Source organism: Neophocaena asiaeorientalis, unplaced genomic scaffold (genome assembly GCF_003031525.2).
Source record: "Neophocaena asiaeorientalis asiaeorientalis breed wild unplaced genomic scaffold, Neophocaena_asiaeorientalis_V1.1 scaffold285, whole genome shotgun sequence".
NCBI classification, from domain to species: Eukaryota; Metazoa; Chordata; class Mammalia; order Artiodactyla; family Phocoenidae; genus Neophocaena; species Neophocaena asiaeorientalis.
The window spans coordinates 3,866,701-3,886,319 of record NW_020174653.1 but is presented as its reverse complement, the minus strand read 5'-3'; the positions used below and the strand labels follow the sequence as shown (position 1 = coordinate 3,886,319).

At 43.5% G+C, this 19,619-nt stretch overlaps 1 protein-coding gene across 4 annotated transcripts in view; it reads right to left on the bottom strand.

Moving 5' to 3' along the window:
• The window catches only part of EVA1A (eva-1 homolog A, regulator of programmed cell death), a 69,416-nt gene extending 50,135 nt beyond the window's left edge, over positions 1 to 19,281 (bottom strand). For all 4 annotated transcript variants that reach the window (XM_024758851.1, XM_024758852.1, XM_024758853.1 and 1 more), the window contains exon 1: positions 19,061 to 19,281. The gene's annotated coding sequence lies outside the window, so the exon portion shown is untranslated. The remainder of the gene's footprint in view (positions 1 to 19,060) is intronic.
• Positions 19,282 to 19,619: the final 338 nt, after the last annotated feature.

The window sequence follows — 19,619 nt, the reverse complement described above, 5'->3', positions numbered from 1 at the left end:
ACTGGAGTTTCTCACAATAGTTTTAATAACATAATTAACATCTCATAATGGCACTATATATTTCACGGAAGAATTTTCTATCAAAGGAAGACAAAAATTCGTTGAAGAACTTGTTCATCTATTCCTTTCAATTAGATTCCTTATAATTAAAGAATGCCAACAGCTGTTACATAGTATTAATGAGTCAACATTAAAACCAAATTTTCCTATATTCTTCTTTCCAGTTTCTGGATCATTTAATCAGAATAACCCACATCTGCAAGGTATCCTGTTTAAAAATGCTATCACTTTGAATGTCTGGCTGCCATAATTTTCTCAAGACTGTACAGCCAATACAAAATATGTATAACTATATGTTATAAACTAAAATTATCATATAAAATAATTACATATATACAATAAAATTTTGGTTTCTTCTTTTACTCATTGATATTCCATATAAGATTTCATTTGAAGAGTATTAATGCTAAAAAAAAAACTGAAAATCACTGTGTTATTCAATACATAGGAGAAACCCAATATACTAAGCAGGAAGGAGTAAAAGAAGCAGGTCTTTTTTATCAGAATGGCAGAAACTAGATAAGAGTTAATGTGCTTCAAGCATAACTCAGGTATAAACTTGGGGCTCAAAAAAATACTTGTTGAAATAATCACTGTAGCAGAAATGCTATGTCCCTTGCTTCTAGAATCGAGAGAGGGGGAAACTTTGGAAATGAAGAAACAGAGAAGACCATGGAAGAAGTTCTGCTTTTCCTATGAGAACCATCTTCCTGCATGCAAGAAAGTAGGACTTCCTTTGTGTGAAGCAGGACAGACCAAAGAGATGGTGGTCAATGGGTAGCCAAATGTATCCACTGACCATAAAGGCCACCATAGCTGAGGTGTCAGCATATTGGAAAGAATGCCATGAGCTACTGCTCTGGACATGTGGTAGAAAAAAAGTGGTGACTAGACGTGATTTTGAGGGAAGGATGCCAAAGGAAAAGTACAGCCTGGAAAGCAGAAGCAAAGTCCAGTCTAGGAATCATTCATTCATTCACTTGTTTATCAATAAAGCACCTATTAACAGAGGCATGATACTAGTACTGGGGATATGAAGACAAACAAGCCTTGGTCAGTGTCTCTTTGGGGGAAAGGAGTACTGTTTCCAAAGGTAAGCACAGGGAGCGAAGAGAGGATGGTAGGGGGGCATAGTCGGCTCCCTGGAAGAGGAAGCCTCAGAGATGAGTCTCAAAGAAGAAACATGAGTTAATCAACTGGATAATGGCTGAGGATGGGGGAGGGGAACACATTAAACAGAGACAGCATTCACGTAGAAAGACAAGATTTGAGATGGAAAACTATATAGTTGGAGAAAAGCGTGTGGATCAAAATGGGTGAAGGACAAAGTGAACGGAAAGGAACAGCAAGCAGATGAAGCTGTTGAAGTGACCTGGGGTGCTCTTGTCAGCACTAAGGAGACAAGGCAGACACTATGCTGGGGATAGCACAGTATTCAGAATCCGCACACACACTTCCCTCTTCAACAGTTTCACACTATTTGCTTGTGTAGCCTCCCATGAGAACTCCGAGAGCGGAAACTGTCTTTTTCACCTTTTTCATCCTTACATCCTTGGAGCTTAGCATAGTTTCTGGAATGCAACAGGAACTCAACACTTACTGTTATATGAACACTTACTGTTAAATGAACAAAGATCAAAGTAAGGAAAGGAGAGGCTGGAAGGACAAATGCAGTGAGTGTGGCCTAAAAAACACTGACAAGTGCAAAGGCTGAGAAGCCATCTGAAATATAATAAACTAGGAATAAACAGAAACAGAATCCCTATGTCCTAAGCAGCATATAGAGGAAGTGAACAGCAAAATGACCACAGATGAAGATAACTTAGAGTAGATGCACTCAATCACCTTGGTAAGAGGAAGGAGTCCTGAACTCTCCCTGAGAAAGGGCTGTGTTATAGGTTGAATTGTGTCCCTCAGAAAAGATATGGTGAAGTCTCAGAATGTGACCTTATTTGGAAGTAGGATCTTCACAGATGTAACCAGGTTAAAATGAGGTCATTACGGTGGGCCCTTCCAGATGACTAGTGTCCTTATAAAAAGGGGAAATTTAAATGCAGACATACACAGAGGGAGGGCAATGTGAAGAGACACAGGGAGAAAACAAAAATGTCTAAGGCTACCAGATGCCAGGGAAGAAACCTGGCACAGATACTTCCCTAGTACCTTCAGAGGGAGCATGACCCTGCTTATATCTTTTCTAGCCACCCCAACTGTGAGACAATAAATTTCTGTTGTTATAAGACATCCAGTTTGTAATACTTTGTTATGGCAGCCCTATGAAACTAATACAGGCTGGTGGTCAAAACAGATCAACAATTGTGGCAGGCACTGGTATTTAACTCCAGCATGCATTCCTCCTTACCCCTTGCTGGAAGAGCCCCACTTTGTTTGTGTGTCCATCCTCCCTGGCCCAAGGTATGGGTCATGCAATTGATTCACTGCAATCACAGAGGTCTCTTTGCCATTCCGTGTACCACGTGACCCAATGCTGTCCAACAGGTATCACTAAAAGGACTGCTGTATCCATCATATAATTCAGTTGTTCTAGGATATTTCTCTGTCCTGTTTGAAATATTTGATGTAGAGACTGTCTCTTACTGAACCTGGACAAGGCACTAAAGTAATGATCAGTGGTGTTACAAGACAACCTGAGGGAGAATGGTAACTGAATTGACTTCCTTGACCATAATTGTGAAGTTTGCCATTTCAGAAGCTAATCTTGACCTCCAAGTTCTCTCTTATCAGATATTATTACCTGAATTTGACAGTTATCTCCTGGGTGATTAGGCAGGGAATAGGACAACGTTCTAATCTAGACACTTAAATTCAGGGATTCCCTAATCCACAACCTAACACCACACTATATTCTCCAAATTGTAACATGCAAAAATCATCAGGTTAGAACCTCAAGATGGGGTCTGAGTTTTGATGCATGTCCTTTGTCAAACACAGAAGAATCATCTCATACCTAACAGTTTTTTTCAGCTAAAACACAGCTCTAGTCCTTGTTATGCCAGAAGCTGATTGAGAAACTTAAAGGGCTGGGTGGGTCTTAGCAGGGACTGAGAGAAGAGAGAGGAGGGAGTTGCATAGGCTTATGGAGTGGGGCTTCATGACATACCCTGAGAGGTGGGGAGAAGACTCTACATTTTAGGAATGGCACAGGCTTTGATGCCAGATCCAGGTTCAATCTCAGCTCCACCATTTACCAGCTAGATGACTTTGGACAAACAACTTAGCATTTCTGAACTTCAGTTTGAAAAATAGGAAATGAAACTTAATATTCTTAAGAATTCTTAAGAATTATGCTTAATAATCTATATCTATGCACTCAGCATAGTGTCTTGTGACCAACAGGTGACCTCCCAGGATGTGCACTGATTCTGAGTCCCAAATACAGAATGTCTACAATTTTTTTTCTTCACTGGAAGAATCACTCCACTGAGCAACAAAGAAACAACTAGACATGTTCCCATAAAATTGGTTATGTAGCCCTGTCATTTTTACCTTGGAGCATGTCACAAGCCATTTCTCTTCAAGGTCCCTCCTTCTTAGTTCCCCTGAATTAAAGCAATGGCTCCTAAGTGGCCTCCCTGCCTCCATTCTCTCCCCATGCTCCAGTCCAATCTCCAGTGAGCCCCTAGAATTATCATTCTAGAACAGGGATTGGTAAGCTCACAGGTAAATCAAGCCCACTGCCTGTTTGTGTCAATAAAATTTTATTGGAACAGAGCCATGCTCATTTGTTTATGTATCATCTATAACTGCTTTCACACTATAGGGGCAGAGGTGAGTAGTTGCAACAGAAACTGTATGGCCTGCAAAGCTTAAAATATTTACTATCTGATCCTTCACCGAAAAAGTTTGCTGCACCCTTGGTAATTGTTCTAGAACACTCCCCTTGGTAACTCATCACTGCCTCCGGTGACTTGCCTCCAAGATAAAGTCTAATCTGTGTTAGTTGGCCCTTACCGATCCTTCCTGATACATCTCTCACTATTCCCCTACTTGAAGCCCAAACTCCTTGCTGAATGAGGGTCCTATAAACACACCAGGTTCTCTTCACGTGGAACAACACTACTCCCTTACCACATTAAAAAAAAAAAACAAAAAACTTCCATCTATTCTTCAAGATTCTTCTTAAATATCCCTTCCTTTATGAAGCTTTCTAGAACTGCCCCCTCAGACCTATACAAGGGTCAGGCACTCCTTCCTTGGAAACAGTATCCCATCAATAAATGGCATGTCATATACAGTAGATATGGGTCTACATATCTGTCTTCCTCACTAGACACCCCCAAGCTAAACTGTCTCCTCTCTTTCCCTCCTGGAGCACCCTGTTCTTTTCCAACATAGTGCTTACCATAGTTTGTAATCATGTATTTCTTTGTGTAATTATTTCTTTAATGTCTGTCCTCTAATAAAGTGAGCTCCAAGAAGACAGGAACTAAGACTGTTGGATTCACCACCACATTAACATCACATATCCTGGAGCCAGCCACATAGTATTTGTTTAGTCTGTTGAATGAACGAATGATTGGATGAATGAAAAAAAAAGACAGAGAGAGAGATTTTACTAATGAATCAAATATCAATGAAATGACCTAAGGAATCAGAAAGTGCTGTTGCTTTCTGAGCACACCAGATACTGCCCCTCAGACCCTTCTGGTACTCCCATGGTCCACAAGGTTGGGCATAAGCACCACTAATAGCTTTGATATGGATGTTTGGAGCATGTATACAGCCCTATTCACTCATTCTTGGAATATGTGTGGAACATTTACATAGCCCTTTCCATGAGATCAAATTCAGACCCCATGAAACTAGAGTAAAGCCACATGTACATTTATATCATTGAGTCCACATTTTCACTGAAGCATACAGTGTCCTGACTATGCCCTCCTGGAGAAGGACATCCTCTACTCCTTTCTACTAGGAAAAGGTGGGCAAGACTACTACAACTTACAACTTCTTCCCTCTGTCCCTAAGGACAGTGTCCTGTCTGTGCCCATACCCAGCCAAAGGCACTCCACACCATGCCTACATCCAGATGAAAGACCTGCATGGGAAAGTTTGAGGACAGAGTTAGGTTGGAATGATTCTTCCTTGACTCATACAGAGGGAATCTTCAAGCTCAAAATGTGACTCTTGAAAGTTTTACTGTTCATTTTTCCTAATACCTGAAGCTCAGGATCAAGCAAATAATTCAGCTGAGTTGCTGCTTCATGTGGAAAAAAATATCCCAAGGCCATTTCCTGTGTGGCCTTTCTGATTTTGGACAGTGTCTCTTTGAGAGACAGCCCCATCCATAAAGGCCTTCTGTGGAGGTGTGTGTGCATTTCACTGAGATGTTTCCAAGAAGATTCCAACCATTCCAACCAAGGCAACTTTATGAAGTTGGCAGCCAAACCCTATTTCCAGCCTGCAGCCTCAGGGATGTCAGTTCCATGAACGAAGAAAAAGCTGAATTTCATGTTTAAGTCAAACTTTTAACCCTCTGTGGCATCTACCTCTGGTCTGAACGACAAAAGAATCCTATGTATTAAAACACAGAGATTGTCTTTGGATCTAGATAAACACTTCTCAGAGCTTGCTGGACTTGTCCTTTAAGCCTAGTAACAAACCATTCATAAGGACATGTCAGTCTTTCCCATTATTAAGAACTTAAATTGCAGCAGCCAAATTATCTAGATTCATTTTAAGCATAGGGTTGTTGCCCTAGCAAGCCTCCTTACAAAATATGCTTTCCATTTCCTATAAAATCCAAGCAAATCTCTGTTTCCTTCTATAGATTTATCTTAATCTCCAATCACCTTTCCCTCTGCTCACAGGATCATATGTCTCATGTCCAGTTCAAAATCAGTGTCCCCCTCTCCCGGGCTGCAGTCCTCATTTTGCCCCAAATAAAACTTAACTCATACACAAAGATCAGTGTCCCCTCCCTTCCACCCACTGTGCTGTGAGTCACTTTCCTTCCTCTCAAGGCTTTCTGCCACCCATCATTCTTACTACTCTGGTATCTATAGAGCAGACACCCCAATTCCACATGATTGACAGGGAGCTCTAGCACACTGTGCTCTCTTGGAATATTTCAAAGATAAATTCAGTAGATGACGTACTGTACATAAATTTGATATGGTCTGGATTTAACAACATGTGATAATGATTCACCATTGGGTAATATGCAAGAAATGTTCTCTACTCCACCTAATAAAAGCTGAAGATCTGAAACATATTTCAGGGGCTTATTTAGTGAGTCCTAACCATCTACATGGAAACTGTCCAGAACATGGGGAGAGATACTAAAAATCTGTATAAAAAAGAAAAGTGAACATAGAGATACTTTCCCCAGTGTGCATACTGCATTTGTGGCCACTCTGTGAGGCCTCCTCTGGTTCTGTCCCTCCCCATAGGTATTGACAGGTCTTTTCCATCTCTAAAATGTTCCCTCTACCTAATACCTTTAGCTATCATCTTCCCTTTCTTGTTGCTTCCACAGCCAAGCATCTGGAAAGAACCGCCTATGTTTGGTATCTCTACCTACTCACCTCACATTTGTTCCTCAACCCACCTCATCTTTCAAATTCCCCTCACCAAGTCATCAATAACTTCCTTATTCCCAAATCCATGGATATTTCATTTCTTTTCTTAATGGATTTCCAGATAATTTGATGCTACTGATCCCTCCTTCCTGGAAACTCTCCTGTATTCCAGTCTCCCATTTCCTCCTACTTTTCTGCCCAGGTCCTACTCCTGTTGCCTCCTGTTGTTCCTGTTGCCTACTCCTGTTGCCTTGCCCTCCCTCAGAGGTCACTGTTACGCCCTAGTCCCCCCACTCTCAGAGGCAGTCTGGCAAAGCCATAAATAGCAGAGGCTCTGAATCCTGACTGCCTTGTCTAAAATCCCAGGTCCATTACTATAGTTGTATGACCTTGGGCAAGTTACTTACTATCCCTGTGCGTCAGTTTATTCATTTGTAAAGTAGGTATAATAGTCTTCTCTGGCAATGGTTATTCAGGGCATTAATACACTTAAAATATTTAGAACAAACACATAGTACACACTCAATAAGCACTGGCCATTATAATTCCTCTTCCCATGCTTTATACTCTCCTTGAACACCATGACTTCATTACCTCTTGTTAAAAGTTTGCCCTTGAATCTTCTTTAAGACTTCTCTCCTGGATGCCAAATCTGCTAAACCATTTGCCCACTAGACATGTCTCTCTGGCTGTCCCTAAAATTCTTCAAATTCAGTTTGTCTGAAACTGAGCTCATCATCTTTTCCTGCAAATGCTTCTCCTCCTCCATAACCTCTCCTAATGAATAGCTCCACTATGCTTACTCTTGGTTGCCCAGGCCAAAATCCCAGACAGCCCTAGACTCCTGCCCCTGCCCCCAAACTCCACTGCACAGTCACCAAATTGTGTCAACTTTATTGCCAAAATATTTCTTGAGTCTGTGCCCAATTCTCCACTCCTATTACCAGTGTCTTAGATAGAGCCTCCTTTTTTTTTTTTACCTAGATGATAAGTAACAATAATATTAAAAATAATATTCACCACTATTTTCACATGTCAATTATGGATCAATTACTGCAGTAGACACTTCACATACTTCATTGTCCATAGTCTTGACAGTCATCTCTCCATGAGGGAGGGGATCATCCATCCCTGTTTTCAGATTGAGAAAGACAGAAGCTCAGAGGCGCTTAATAAATAGCCTAAGTTACACACAGATGTTATGGGGCTGCTATGTAGACTGAGGTCGGTCTGACTCCAAACCCCAGGTCTTTTCTACTCTCTAAACTACAGTGGTGTCCTGACATGGTCTTCCTGCCACCTGTCTTATTATTCTCCAACATCTACTGCCAGAGGGATCTATTTCTACAATGAAACTCTGACCTAGTCTCTCCTCTGTGTGAAATCCCGTAGTAGCTCCCCCGTGCCTTCAGAGTAAAATTCAAACCCTTTAGCAAGGCTTTTCCTGGTGTGCCACTTTGCCCATTTAGAGATCCGCCTCCCTCCTCTCCAACCACACCTACCTCTCTTCCCTTCCTGGAGCACACCATGCCTGCTCACCTGGCCATGCTGTATTTCTCACTGGTCCCTCTGCCTGTGATTCTCTTCTCATCAGCCTAGATGCCTCCATCTCAGCCTCCTAGATGCTCTTGGACCCACCTGCTGTCTAAGCTGAGTTTAGCTGTGCCTCCTCTGGACACACAAAGCACTCTGTCTTGCCTCTAGTGATGAGTGAGAGTGATGCAACAGTCATTGATTGAATGTCTACAATATGTAAGAATTCATGGTGGACTCTAGTGATTTAGGAATCAATAAGACATGTCTTGCTTTCAGAGAACTTACTTTAATGAGAGAGATGGATAGCAAAATGTTTCATTACTATCTTTGATTCCCCTGTCTGCACACTGGATTTCAGAGATTCTTGGGCAGGAAGAGTACTTGTTCATCTTTGTGTTTCCAGGGCCTAGAACTATGCCTGGCACACAAGGGAGTCGGTAAACACTAACAGCTTGAGCTAAAGAGACAAACCAAGGCCACCAAGCTATCTCTGTGAACACACAATGCCATCTACAAGCACCATCTTCACTTTCATGTGTATCTTTTCCAGACTCTAATATGTCCAAGTCATTGTTTTCTGATTTTCAGGAGGTCCTCAAAGTTCACTCCAGCAAGGAAGGAAACTAATGTCAGAGGTTGTTCAGCCAAGTGGAACACAGGATAGGCGCTTCAGTAAAGTATTTTATGTGTCTTCCAATAAGAGGCCCTTCCAGCCCCTTCTCGTGGGCTGCTGTGGCCTGTCTTGCCAAGATAAGTGAGTAAAAGGACAAGTCAGCCATATTTGTGTAGATCCTTAGGGTAAGACAAGTTTGGGCAGCTCTTCTGAAGGGGGGGTCCCTGTGTAGAAACAAGACCCCCTGAAGTCAGTTCCCTCCGGCTACTGACCATCTGAGTGACACAGGCAGGGGGGCACAGGGCAAAGGGAAAAGGCTTAAATTACAGCAGGTTTTTTGTAAAAAAGACTTCTTTCCTTCAAAAGCTTATGGTTACTTCTCTGCTGAGAAGCATTTCTGCCTCCTCTCACCTTGGAGGACAAAGTACAAGCTGTCTCGGAGATCAAAGAGGGAGCAAGAGGAGGAAGAGAGAGTTGCTGACCCCCAGAACAGACAGCTTCTAACTGCTTCTAAGTTCTGACAAGGCAAGACCTCAGACATCAGGAAGAGGAGAGGGAAAGGAGGAAGAACATGGAGGAAAAGGCCACTCCCACCTGGACCACAGCAACCCACACACGTGTACTTTCCTTTGTGAAAACGAGATTTTCTAAAAGTGTCTCTGATGATAATATGACCATCCTGACACTGTCTAAAGCAATGGTGAAGGGCTTAGAGTCCAGTGGCCTGGATCTGATCCCAGGTCTGTCTTTTAGCTGAGGGTGGGATCCTGATTCCTCCTCTGATACTGACTTCAGAGGATGGTTGTGAGGATCAATGCAATAAAGGCATACAAAACCCTTACCATGGGTTCTGGCACCTACCCCAGGTGCTCCTATTGTAACTGGCCACCGGAAACCACCTATGGGACCACTTTCTGTGGAGGAAGGATGTTCCTCAAAAGAGACCTCCCTTCTCACTGCCTCTATTCCCTGACCCCTGACTGGATTGAGTCTTCCTCTGCATCTATATCTTCTCTGTCACAGAACTATTCCTCTGTTTTGTGCTGGTTTTCTTGTCTATCTCCCCATTCAGGCCATAAGCATCTTGAGGGTCAAGATGTGACTTTCATGCTAGGGCATTCATTCACTCGTTTATCACTTACTAAGTGTTTCCTACATGCCATGGGGGTCACTAAGTGGTAAATAAATTACTGAAGTCTGGGAATGACCTATAGAATCACCTATATAAATTGTCCAATCAACAAGCACATGTACCTATCACCTGTGGTGAGCTTTGGCAAAAGACTTTGGGATCAAAGAAAAGGACTGCAACTGTGAACGTGATTCCCAGGAAATGTATCAGTCATGACAGTTGATCTGCTAGGTCACATGCTGGATTTTATGTAAAACAGACCCAAATGATCAAGTACACTCTCACTGTCTCTCTCTGTCTCTGTCTCTGTCTCTCTGCCCCTGCTTTCTTCCTCCCTCTCTAAGTCCAGAGAAACTTAGCAATTACTTACCAATTCATACAGACTTTTGGCTGCTCTAAAGATAATGCTCAAAAGCCCAGACTCGGGAGGAGCCATCCGTACAGTTCATCAGCCAGGGTATTATCTTCCTCATGTTTGTCTCTCTGGCGCCCAGCACAGAGCTACTTACCCCACGTGTATTCCAAACTCACCCTAATTCCTCAAGATACCATCACCAGTCTAGTCTAGTCTAATCTAGATTAAATGACCCTTTCAGAACCAAACAGGATTTCACATAGAGTCAAACAATCGAGGTACATTTCACAGAACACAGCCCAAGACCTGAACAGGGTGAGGTATCTCTCCTTAGAACCAGACACACAAGCAGAACCAGCTTCATTAGGAATCTGCCTGCTGGTCAGTTAAGAGGCAGCCAAACCATGACATCAGAGGCCTGAAAACCTAGTGCTGGGTCTGACATTCCTCTCCTGGGCTAGTTTATCCTCTGGATCAGGCTTTAAATACCTCAGTGAAAATACAAGTGATGCCCCAAAAATCTTGAGTCAGACTTTTACTCCAGTCATTAATACCCTAGGAGAATCTGTTTCTCAGATCAGCCATCTGGTGACCCAGGAGAGAGGATAATGCCAGAGGCAGTAAGAGTCTGGTATCTGAAGGGGGAAGGCAGTGCAACAGGGGATCTGAGTGGTCTCTGATGTGTTGATGGACAGGGAAGTTCTCACTCTGCTCCATCCTCAAAAGCAGGCTTACTAGAGTATTTCTGTGACCCCCCCCCCAACAAAACCTCAAGGCCTTGCACACCCAGCTAACCTCATTCCACTAAAATTTGGGAGACAACCTGCCAAAACAAGCAAACTCAGGGGGATTACAACTGTGTGAGTCAGCTGTGGAAGAAGCCAGAGTACACAAATGTGCAGGTGTTTGTGCAAGGTAGTCTGGCCTATACAGCAAGTGGCCAATGGACCAGCAAGGAAGGGGTTCAGCTTTCAAAGGCAGGGCTGCATTCAGGGAAAAAGATTTCAAGTTAGTGAAGTGATCACCTGCAACCTAGTATCCAGTGTCATGCATAACTCAGATAGGGGGTCAGTGACAGGTTCCAAACCTGGTTCTCAAAAACTCCATATGAGTCATTAAATTCTCTTAACGAGTTTTACCTTTAATATATAACAGCGGTCCCCAAATTTTTGGCACCAGGGACTGGTTTCGTGGAAGACAATTCTTCCACAGACCGGGGAAGGATGATTTTCTGGATGATTCAAGCGCATTACACTTATTGTGCACTTTTTTCTATTATTATTACATTTTAATATATAATGAAATAATTATACAACTCACCATAATGCAGAATCAGTGGAGCCCTGAAGTTGTTTTCCTGCAACTAGATGGTTCCATCTGGGGGTGATGGGAGACAGTGACACCCAAAGTGTGTTGCTTATGTCCAGTCTACTCCGTAATCTTGCCTTGGTTTCTATCACTACAAAAAAGCCTGCTTCACAAGGATAGGATGTTGGAAATGAAAGCAGGTTTTTCAGTGATTTTGTGGCAATCTCAGGATATTCTGCCTTGACTTTAATCCAGAACGTATGGAGATTTGAAGTTGTCTCAAACATACTTTTAAGGTCACCGTCATTTGCGATCTCAAGAAGTTGCTCCTCTTCTAGCACGGACAAAGTCAATTCACCTGGTTTATTCACAAATGGGTCACGGATCCATTCCTTCCTAGGTCAGGGGTCTTTTGTTATTGGGAAGTAATGCTCAAACTCTTTTGAAAGATGAGATAGGTGATCATGCACCAGCTGGGAGAAAGAAGGTCCTGGCTCAGTCTCTTTCAAAATCTCTGCTAATATTTGAAACATGTCAAAAATCCCAGTGTTCACTCATTGCCCCCATAATTCCAGTTTGGCTTTGAATGCAGCCACTTTATCTGCCAACTTGAACACAGCTGTCGTCCTCCCTTGAAGTGACAGATTGAGTTCATTGAGGAGGTTGAATATGTCACACAGGTAAGCAAGTTTTTCAACCCATTCTGTGTCACTGAAATGTGCTGTCAGTGGTGACTCTTTTTCTAAAAGAAATCTCTGGAGCAGCTCTTATAACTCAAAAACTCTGGCCAGTGATCTACCTTTAGAAAGCCATCTGACTTCTGTGTATAAGAGAAGACGTGTGTGCTCTGCGTCCATCTCCTCACAAAGCTGCACGAACAGACATGAGTTAAGAGCATGTACTTTACTTATTTATTTATTTATTTTGAGAATGAGGTCTAATTTTTTTTTAATTTTTATTTTTTATACAGCAGGTTCTTATTAGTTATATATTTTATACATATTAGTGTATATATATCAATCCCAGTATCCCAATTCATCCCACCCACCACCAACCCACTTTCCCCCCTTGATGTCCATGCGTCTGTTCTCTATATCTGTGTCACTGTTTCTGCCTTGCAAACCAATTCATCTGTACCATTTTTCTGGATTCCACATATATGCATTAATATACGACATTTGATTTTCTCTTTCTGACTTACCTCGCTCTGTATGACAGTCTCTAGGTCCATCCACATCTCTACAAATGACCCAGTTTTGTTCCTTTTTATGGCTGAGTGATATTCCATCATACGTATGTACCACATTTTCTTTATCCATTCATCTCTCAATGGGCATTTAGGTTGCTTCCATGACCTGGCTATTGTAAATAGTGCTGCAATGAACATTGGGGTGCATGTGTCTTTTTGAATTATGGTTTTCTCTGGGTAGATGCCCAGTAGTGGGATTGCTGGGTCATATGGTAGTTCTATTTGTAGTTTTTTAAGGAACCTCCATACTGTTCTCCATAGTGGCTGGATCAATTTACATTCCCACCAACAGTGCAAGAGGGTTCCCTTTTCATCATACCCTCTCCAGCATTTGTTGTTTGTAGATTCTCTGATGATGCCCATTCTAACTGGCATGAGGTGATACCTCATTGTAGTTTTGATTTGCATTTCTCTAATAGTTAGTGATGTTGAGCAGCTTTTCATGTGCCTCTTGGCCATCTGTATGTCTTCTTTGGAGAAATGTCTATTTAGGTCTTCTGCCCATTTTTGGATTGGGTTGCTTGTTTTTTTAATATTGAGCTGCATGAGCTGTTTATATATTCTGGAGATTAATCCTTTGTCCGTTGATTCATCTGTAAATATTTTCTGAGGGTTATCTTTTCATCTTGTATATAGTTTCCTTTGCTGTGCAAAAGCTTTTAAGTTTCATTAGGTCCCATTTGTTTATTTTTGTTTTTATTTCCATTACTCTGGGAGGTGGGTAAAATAAGATCTTGCTGTGATTTATGTCAAAGAGTGTTCTTCCTATGTTTTCCTCTTAAGAGCTTTATAGTGTCTGGTCTTACATTTAGGTCTTTAATCCATTTTGAGTTTACTTTTGTGTATGGTGTTAAGGAGTGTTCTAATTTCATTCTTTTACATGTAGCTGTCCAGTTTTCTCAGCACCACTTATTGGAGAGAATGTCTTTTCTCCATTGCATACCCTTGCCTCCTTTGTCATAGATTAGTTGGCCATAGGTGCATGGGTTTATCTCTGGGCTTTCTATCCTGTTCCATTGATCTATATTTCTGTTTTTGTGCCAGTACCATATTGTCTTGATTACTGTAGCTTTGTAGTATAATCTGAAGTCAGAGAGTCTGATTCCTCCAGCTCCGTTTTTTTCCCTCAAGATTGCTTTGGCTATTCGGGGTTTTTTGTGTCTCCATACAAATTTTCAGATTTTTTGTTCTAGTTCTGTTAAAAATGTCAGTGGTAATTTGACAGGGATTGCATTGAATCTGTAGATTGCTTTGGGTAGTATAGTCATTTTCGCAATATTGATTCTTCCAATCCAAGAACATGGTACATCTCTCCATCTGTTTGTGACATCTTTGATATCTTTCATCAGTGTCTTATAGTTTTTTGAGTACTGGTCTTTTACCTCCTCAGCTGGGTTTATTCCTAGGTATTTTATTCTTTTTGTTGCAGTGGTAAATGGGATTGTTTCCTTAATTTCTCTTTCTGATCTTTTGTTGTTATCGTATAGGAATGCAAGAGAATTCTGTGCATTAGTCTTGTATCCTGCAACTTTACCAAATTCATTGATAAGCTCTAGTAGTTTTCTGGTGACAACTTTAGGATTCTCTATGTATAGTATCATGTCATCTGCAAACAGTGACAGTTTAACTTCTTCTTTTCCAATTTGTATTCCCTTTATTTCTTTTTCTTCTCTGATTGCCGTGGCTAGGAGTTCCAAAACTATGTTGAATAACAGTGGCGAGAGTGGACATCCTTGTCTTGTTCCTGATCTTAGAAGAAATGCTTTCAGTTTTTCACCACTGAGAATGATGTTTGCTGTGGGTTTGTCATATATGGCCTTTATTATGTTGAGGTATGTTCCCTCTATGCCAACTTTCTGGACAGCTTTTATCATAAGTGGTGTTGAATTTTGTCAAAAGCTTTTTCTGCATCTATTGAGATGACCATAAGGGGCATGTACTTTAATGTGGTTGATAATTTTAATCACATCCTGCAAAACGTTGTTAAATTCAGGTGACATTTTTTGGCTAGCCAGCATTTCTCTATGGATGACACAGTGCCTAGGTTCACATTCAGAGGCAACCTCTTTGACCTGAGTAGTGAAACAAGAAAGATCTCCAGTCGTGGCAGCCACTCCATCTGCGCATATACCAACACAAAATGACCAATTCAGTTTTTCTGATATGTAATAATTCAAAGACTTGAATAGTTCTGCAGCTGTGGTATTGGTTGGCAACAAAAGTGCACATGACACATTCTCATGCACATCCTCCTGGAAAATATATTGCACAAAAACAAGCAATTGTTGCCTTGTTGTCAACATCGGTAGACTCGTCAACCTGGATTGCATACCATGGTGACTCATTAATTCTCTCTAACAGTTGTGCCTCAATATCCTCTGCTATTTCATCAATTTGTCTACTTATGGTGTTGGCCGAAAGAGGAACACATGCCACCTTTTGAACTGCAGCCTCTCCTAAAAGTTCACAACAAATGTCCTTAGCAGCAGGCAGGATCAACTTTTCACCAATAGTAAAGGGCTTCTTAGCTTTAGCAATGCAGTTAGTCACTAAGAATTATGCTCTCAGTGCCGACACATTTGATGAAGTGGTGGCTTTCAATAATCGCTTCTGTTCTTTGCGTTCATGTTTGTTTCTTTTGGAAAACTCCAAAGGCTTGTCTTTTAATGCATGGTGCTTGGTCTCCACGTTTGGCTAGGGTTAGCTTGTGGGCTTACCAAAACTGTGACTGAGACAAGTATGCAGTGTGGGAAAGAGGTGTGGATGGAAGTGGTAAATAAAATAATGGGCAAGCCACACACAGACTAAAATAAGTGTCGGATTCTGACTTAAAACCTGCCACCAGATGCAGTTGTACTATTGAAGTACATCAGCTCACTTGCCCCTATAAAGCCTGCCACCAGATGCAGCTTAATTGTCACTTGCCACTCAGTGATAGGGCTTTGATATGAGTCTGCAAGCAATTGATTTATTATGGTCTCTGTGCAGTCAAACCTCTCTGCTAATGATAATCTGTATTTGCAGCCACTCCCCAGTGCTAGCATCACCACCTCAGCTCCACCTCAAATCATCAGGCATTAGATTCTCATAAGAAGTGCACAACCTAGATCCCTCACATGCGCAGTTCACGGTAGGGTTTGCACTCATATGAGAATCTAATGCCACTGTTGATCTGACATGAGGCGGAGTTCAGGCGGTAATGCAAGTGATGGGGAGAGGCTGTAAATACAGATGAAGCTTAGCTCGCTCGCCTGCTGTTCACCTCTTGCTACGTGGCCCTGTTCCTAACAGGCCATGGACCAGTACCATTCTGTGTCCCAGGGGTTGGGGACCCCTGACATATAACACTTGGAGAGAAAACATACTCTGCATCATCAAGTATAAGGCAAGAGACCCACCTGGTGCCATTCATCCATCCATCCCACATTCGTTGATTGATTTAACTCAATATTCCTGTGCTAGGTGCACATTGCAAAGGGCACATGCTTAGAAAGGACAAAGCTGGAGTCAGGTAGCTCCTGACCCCTCGTCTGCACCTCTAACCTCAAGCAGGTGTGTTGATCCCATAGGACCACCCCCAAAGAGTTAATGCCATTCTGACTGACCTGGCACACGTAAAGCTCCATTTAGCATCAAGTTCATTGGTACTGACCTAGAACTGTGACAGGAGACTGACCCCAATGTCCTGTCCCTCTGAGACTGGGTTAGGGGCAAGAAAGAGAGGGAAGGAACAGGACTGTAAAAATAATGACACAGTCTTAGATCACAAGTGTGGTGCAGTTGAAAAACCCAAGGGACTTTGGCTTTTATCAATGTATACAACAAACTCCAGCTCATATTTATGGAGCACTTACTATATGTGGGGCACTGGTTTAAGCCCTTTACCTGCATAGTGTGAAGAGTGTGTGTTTTGCAGTTCAGACGTCTGTGTGAATACTGGCTTACCACTCATTAGCTGTGTGACTTTGGGCAAACTGCTTAGCCTCTCTGTGCCTCCATTTCTTTGCCTGGAAAATAGGGTAATACCAGTACTAACTTAATAAGGTCCTCATAAAAGTTAAATGACTAAAAATATAAAATGCAAAAATTGAGCCATGTCCTGGCACAGAGTAGCCACTCGGTACTAAGATGAACAATCGTGATCCTATTAGTTAATCACACTTCTCTGCAGAGAAGGCAGACTACTTCTTCCTATTTTGTTAATAAGGCTTTGAGAGACTGAGTCAACGTGCTCAAGGTCACAGAGTTAAGTGGCAGAACTAGGATTTGAATGCAGGCAGACTGACTCCAAAGTCAGCAAGCTTAACCACCAGCATGAGGACAGCACTGTGCTAGGTCCAGGTTCAAAGAAACAAGTCAGGGGATGAACAAGAGATCCCTATACAGAACAGTAAACACTGTAAGAAAGAGACACTGAAAGAAAAAATGGGGAAGGATGGCTGGTGCTAGGGTAGCAGGGAGGGACAGAACCGAACCATCTGCAGGAACTGAATAATGCTTCATCCAGCAGGGGACTTGAGCTCTAGTCTCAAAGAATAACAAGCAATTTGTCAGCCATGGAGGAAGAAGGGCATTCCAAAAAGTCAACACCTAGAATAACAGAAGAATAGTGAGCTGGGTGGAATGGAAAGTGCATACAGGAAGTGTCATAAGGTGAGGCTGGGAAGGTAAGTTGAGGCCACAGGCATGTAGGCCAATGTCTGTGGTTAGATTTTATTCTGTAAGACAGTGATTCTCAAACTTTAATATGCACAGGATCTACCTCTGGTGCTTGGAAAACATGTTCACATGTGCAGATTCCCATCCCTTCTGTTGGGGGGTAGGGGCAACACTTACATGTTAACAGTCAAAAATGTTTTCAGACACTGCCAGATGTCATTTGGGAGGCAAAATCAAAACCCCAGTTAAGAGCCACTTCTCCCATCCCTACTTTACAGATGAGGAAATCCAGCCACAGAAAACTACAGAAAGTCCTCATCCAGGATTCAAATGCTGGAGGTCCCACTCCAGGGTCTGGGTTAGCCAACAAGCCTAATAGCCTTATGGGGAGAAAGACTCAAGCCAGCCTTCTGGGGAAGAATTACATTATTTGCTGACAGACTGGATGATGGGTAGAGGATGAAAGAGTAAGGCTCCAAGGTGAAACTTCAGTGCTTGTCACTGAATTGTGAGGATAGTAGGTACTAAATAAATCATTTGGATTTGAATAGAACCAAGATGTATTTGCTCAAAATGGAAAAAGCCTGGTTCCTCATGGTATGACCCAGCGGTAGGTGTTGGGATTCTGCTCAGACTGCAGAGAGGAACTCTCTGTAGGGCTGGGTGTGGGTTGTGCGGTACAAACCAGCTGATTCACAAATCCTGGCTGGGCCCCTTCCCAGGTATGTGACCCCGGTAGCATTATTTAACCTCTGTGCGCCTCATTTTGCCCCTACTCAGAGGGGCACAGAGGTTAAAGTAGGGATAGGAGTCCCTACTCAGAGCCTTAATATGAGCACTCAGGCAGTGAATAAGAGCAAAATGGCAAGTTAGCACGAAGTTTCCTCGCCTATCCTTCCAAGCCAGCCTCATTACCGTCACGCGAGTCCCACATCCAGTGTTCCTACCCACCCCCACACCCCAATCCTTGGGAAGCCCAGTCAGAGCTGCAAGAAGCTGACCGCGTCCCTCTCCACGAGCAGAGCGTCTCCCTGAGGATTTAAGGGGCGCCAACGACCTTGTCACTCCCCAATCCGCTTTGATTTCGGGGTCCCGGGGGTCGCCAAAAGCACGCGGCCAGCTGAGTGCCTCGAAAGGTAAATGAGATTGAAGAGAGCCATGGAAATTTCGGACAGATCCGCCTCCGGCAGGCCCGGGGTCAAAGCCAGTCACTGTCGCCGGCCCGCACGCTCAGCCCCTGGTCCCAGGGGCGGAGAAGGAGAGAGGCGCTGAGATTGGGGAAGGACTCGCTCTCGGAAGCCAGGCTGCAATTAGCAAGGAGCAGAGAGTTGTTGGGTCCAGAAAAAGGAGCCAGGGGGCGGGGGGAAGGGGCTGGGGAAGCAACAGGAAAGTAAGAGGAAGAGAGAGAGTAAAAACAAGCGCTGGGAAGCAAAGTTCCCTGGGGGACCCAGGCTACAACACCTGGCAGGGGGTCAGGAACAAAGCAGAGGCTACAGGTCAGAAGTGCTCTGGGTGTTTCCGAAGAAGGGGTGTTCCGGGCAGACCAGGGCCCGCTGGGGATGCCAGGAGCCCCTACGCCCTTAGCGCTCTCACCGGCGCCGCTTACCTTCGCCAGAGCCACCGACGCGCACTTCCGGGGTCCTTGCTCTGGGACCAGGAGCCGATCACTAAGGCGAGGACACAGCAAAGCTGTGGCCAGGCTTTGGACCGGCACTGGCGCCTCGGAAAGAAATCCCAGGGGAGACACGACGAGGCGGGCGCGGGGCGCTGGGTCTCGGCCTGGGCGCTCACGGGCAGCGGTAGTGAGCCCCGCAGACGCTGGAGAAGCACGAGTCAGTGGGAGGAAAAGGTTGTGTCATTTCCTTCGGTCTTCCCCCTCCACTCCACCCACTCCGCTCCGGACCTGCCCTCCTTCCCCCCTCCCCCCTCCCCAAGCCAGTGGCCCATGTGGGCTCTGGAAAGACACGAAACTTCAATGGCTGCCGCAAGCGGCGCCTCCCTCCGCGTCAAGTTAGTTCTAGCTCCGGAACTCCAGCCTGACCCGCGCACTTCTATGGAAGTTTCTCCATCGGCTGTCCGCAGGCTCTTGCCTTTCCCGCTGCGGGGACGAGCCCATATTTGAAAGCAGACCTCCAAGCTGCTTCCAGCATCCATCCTCTCCTTCC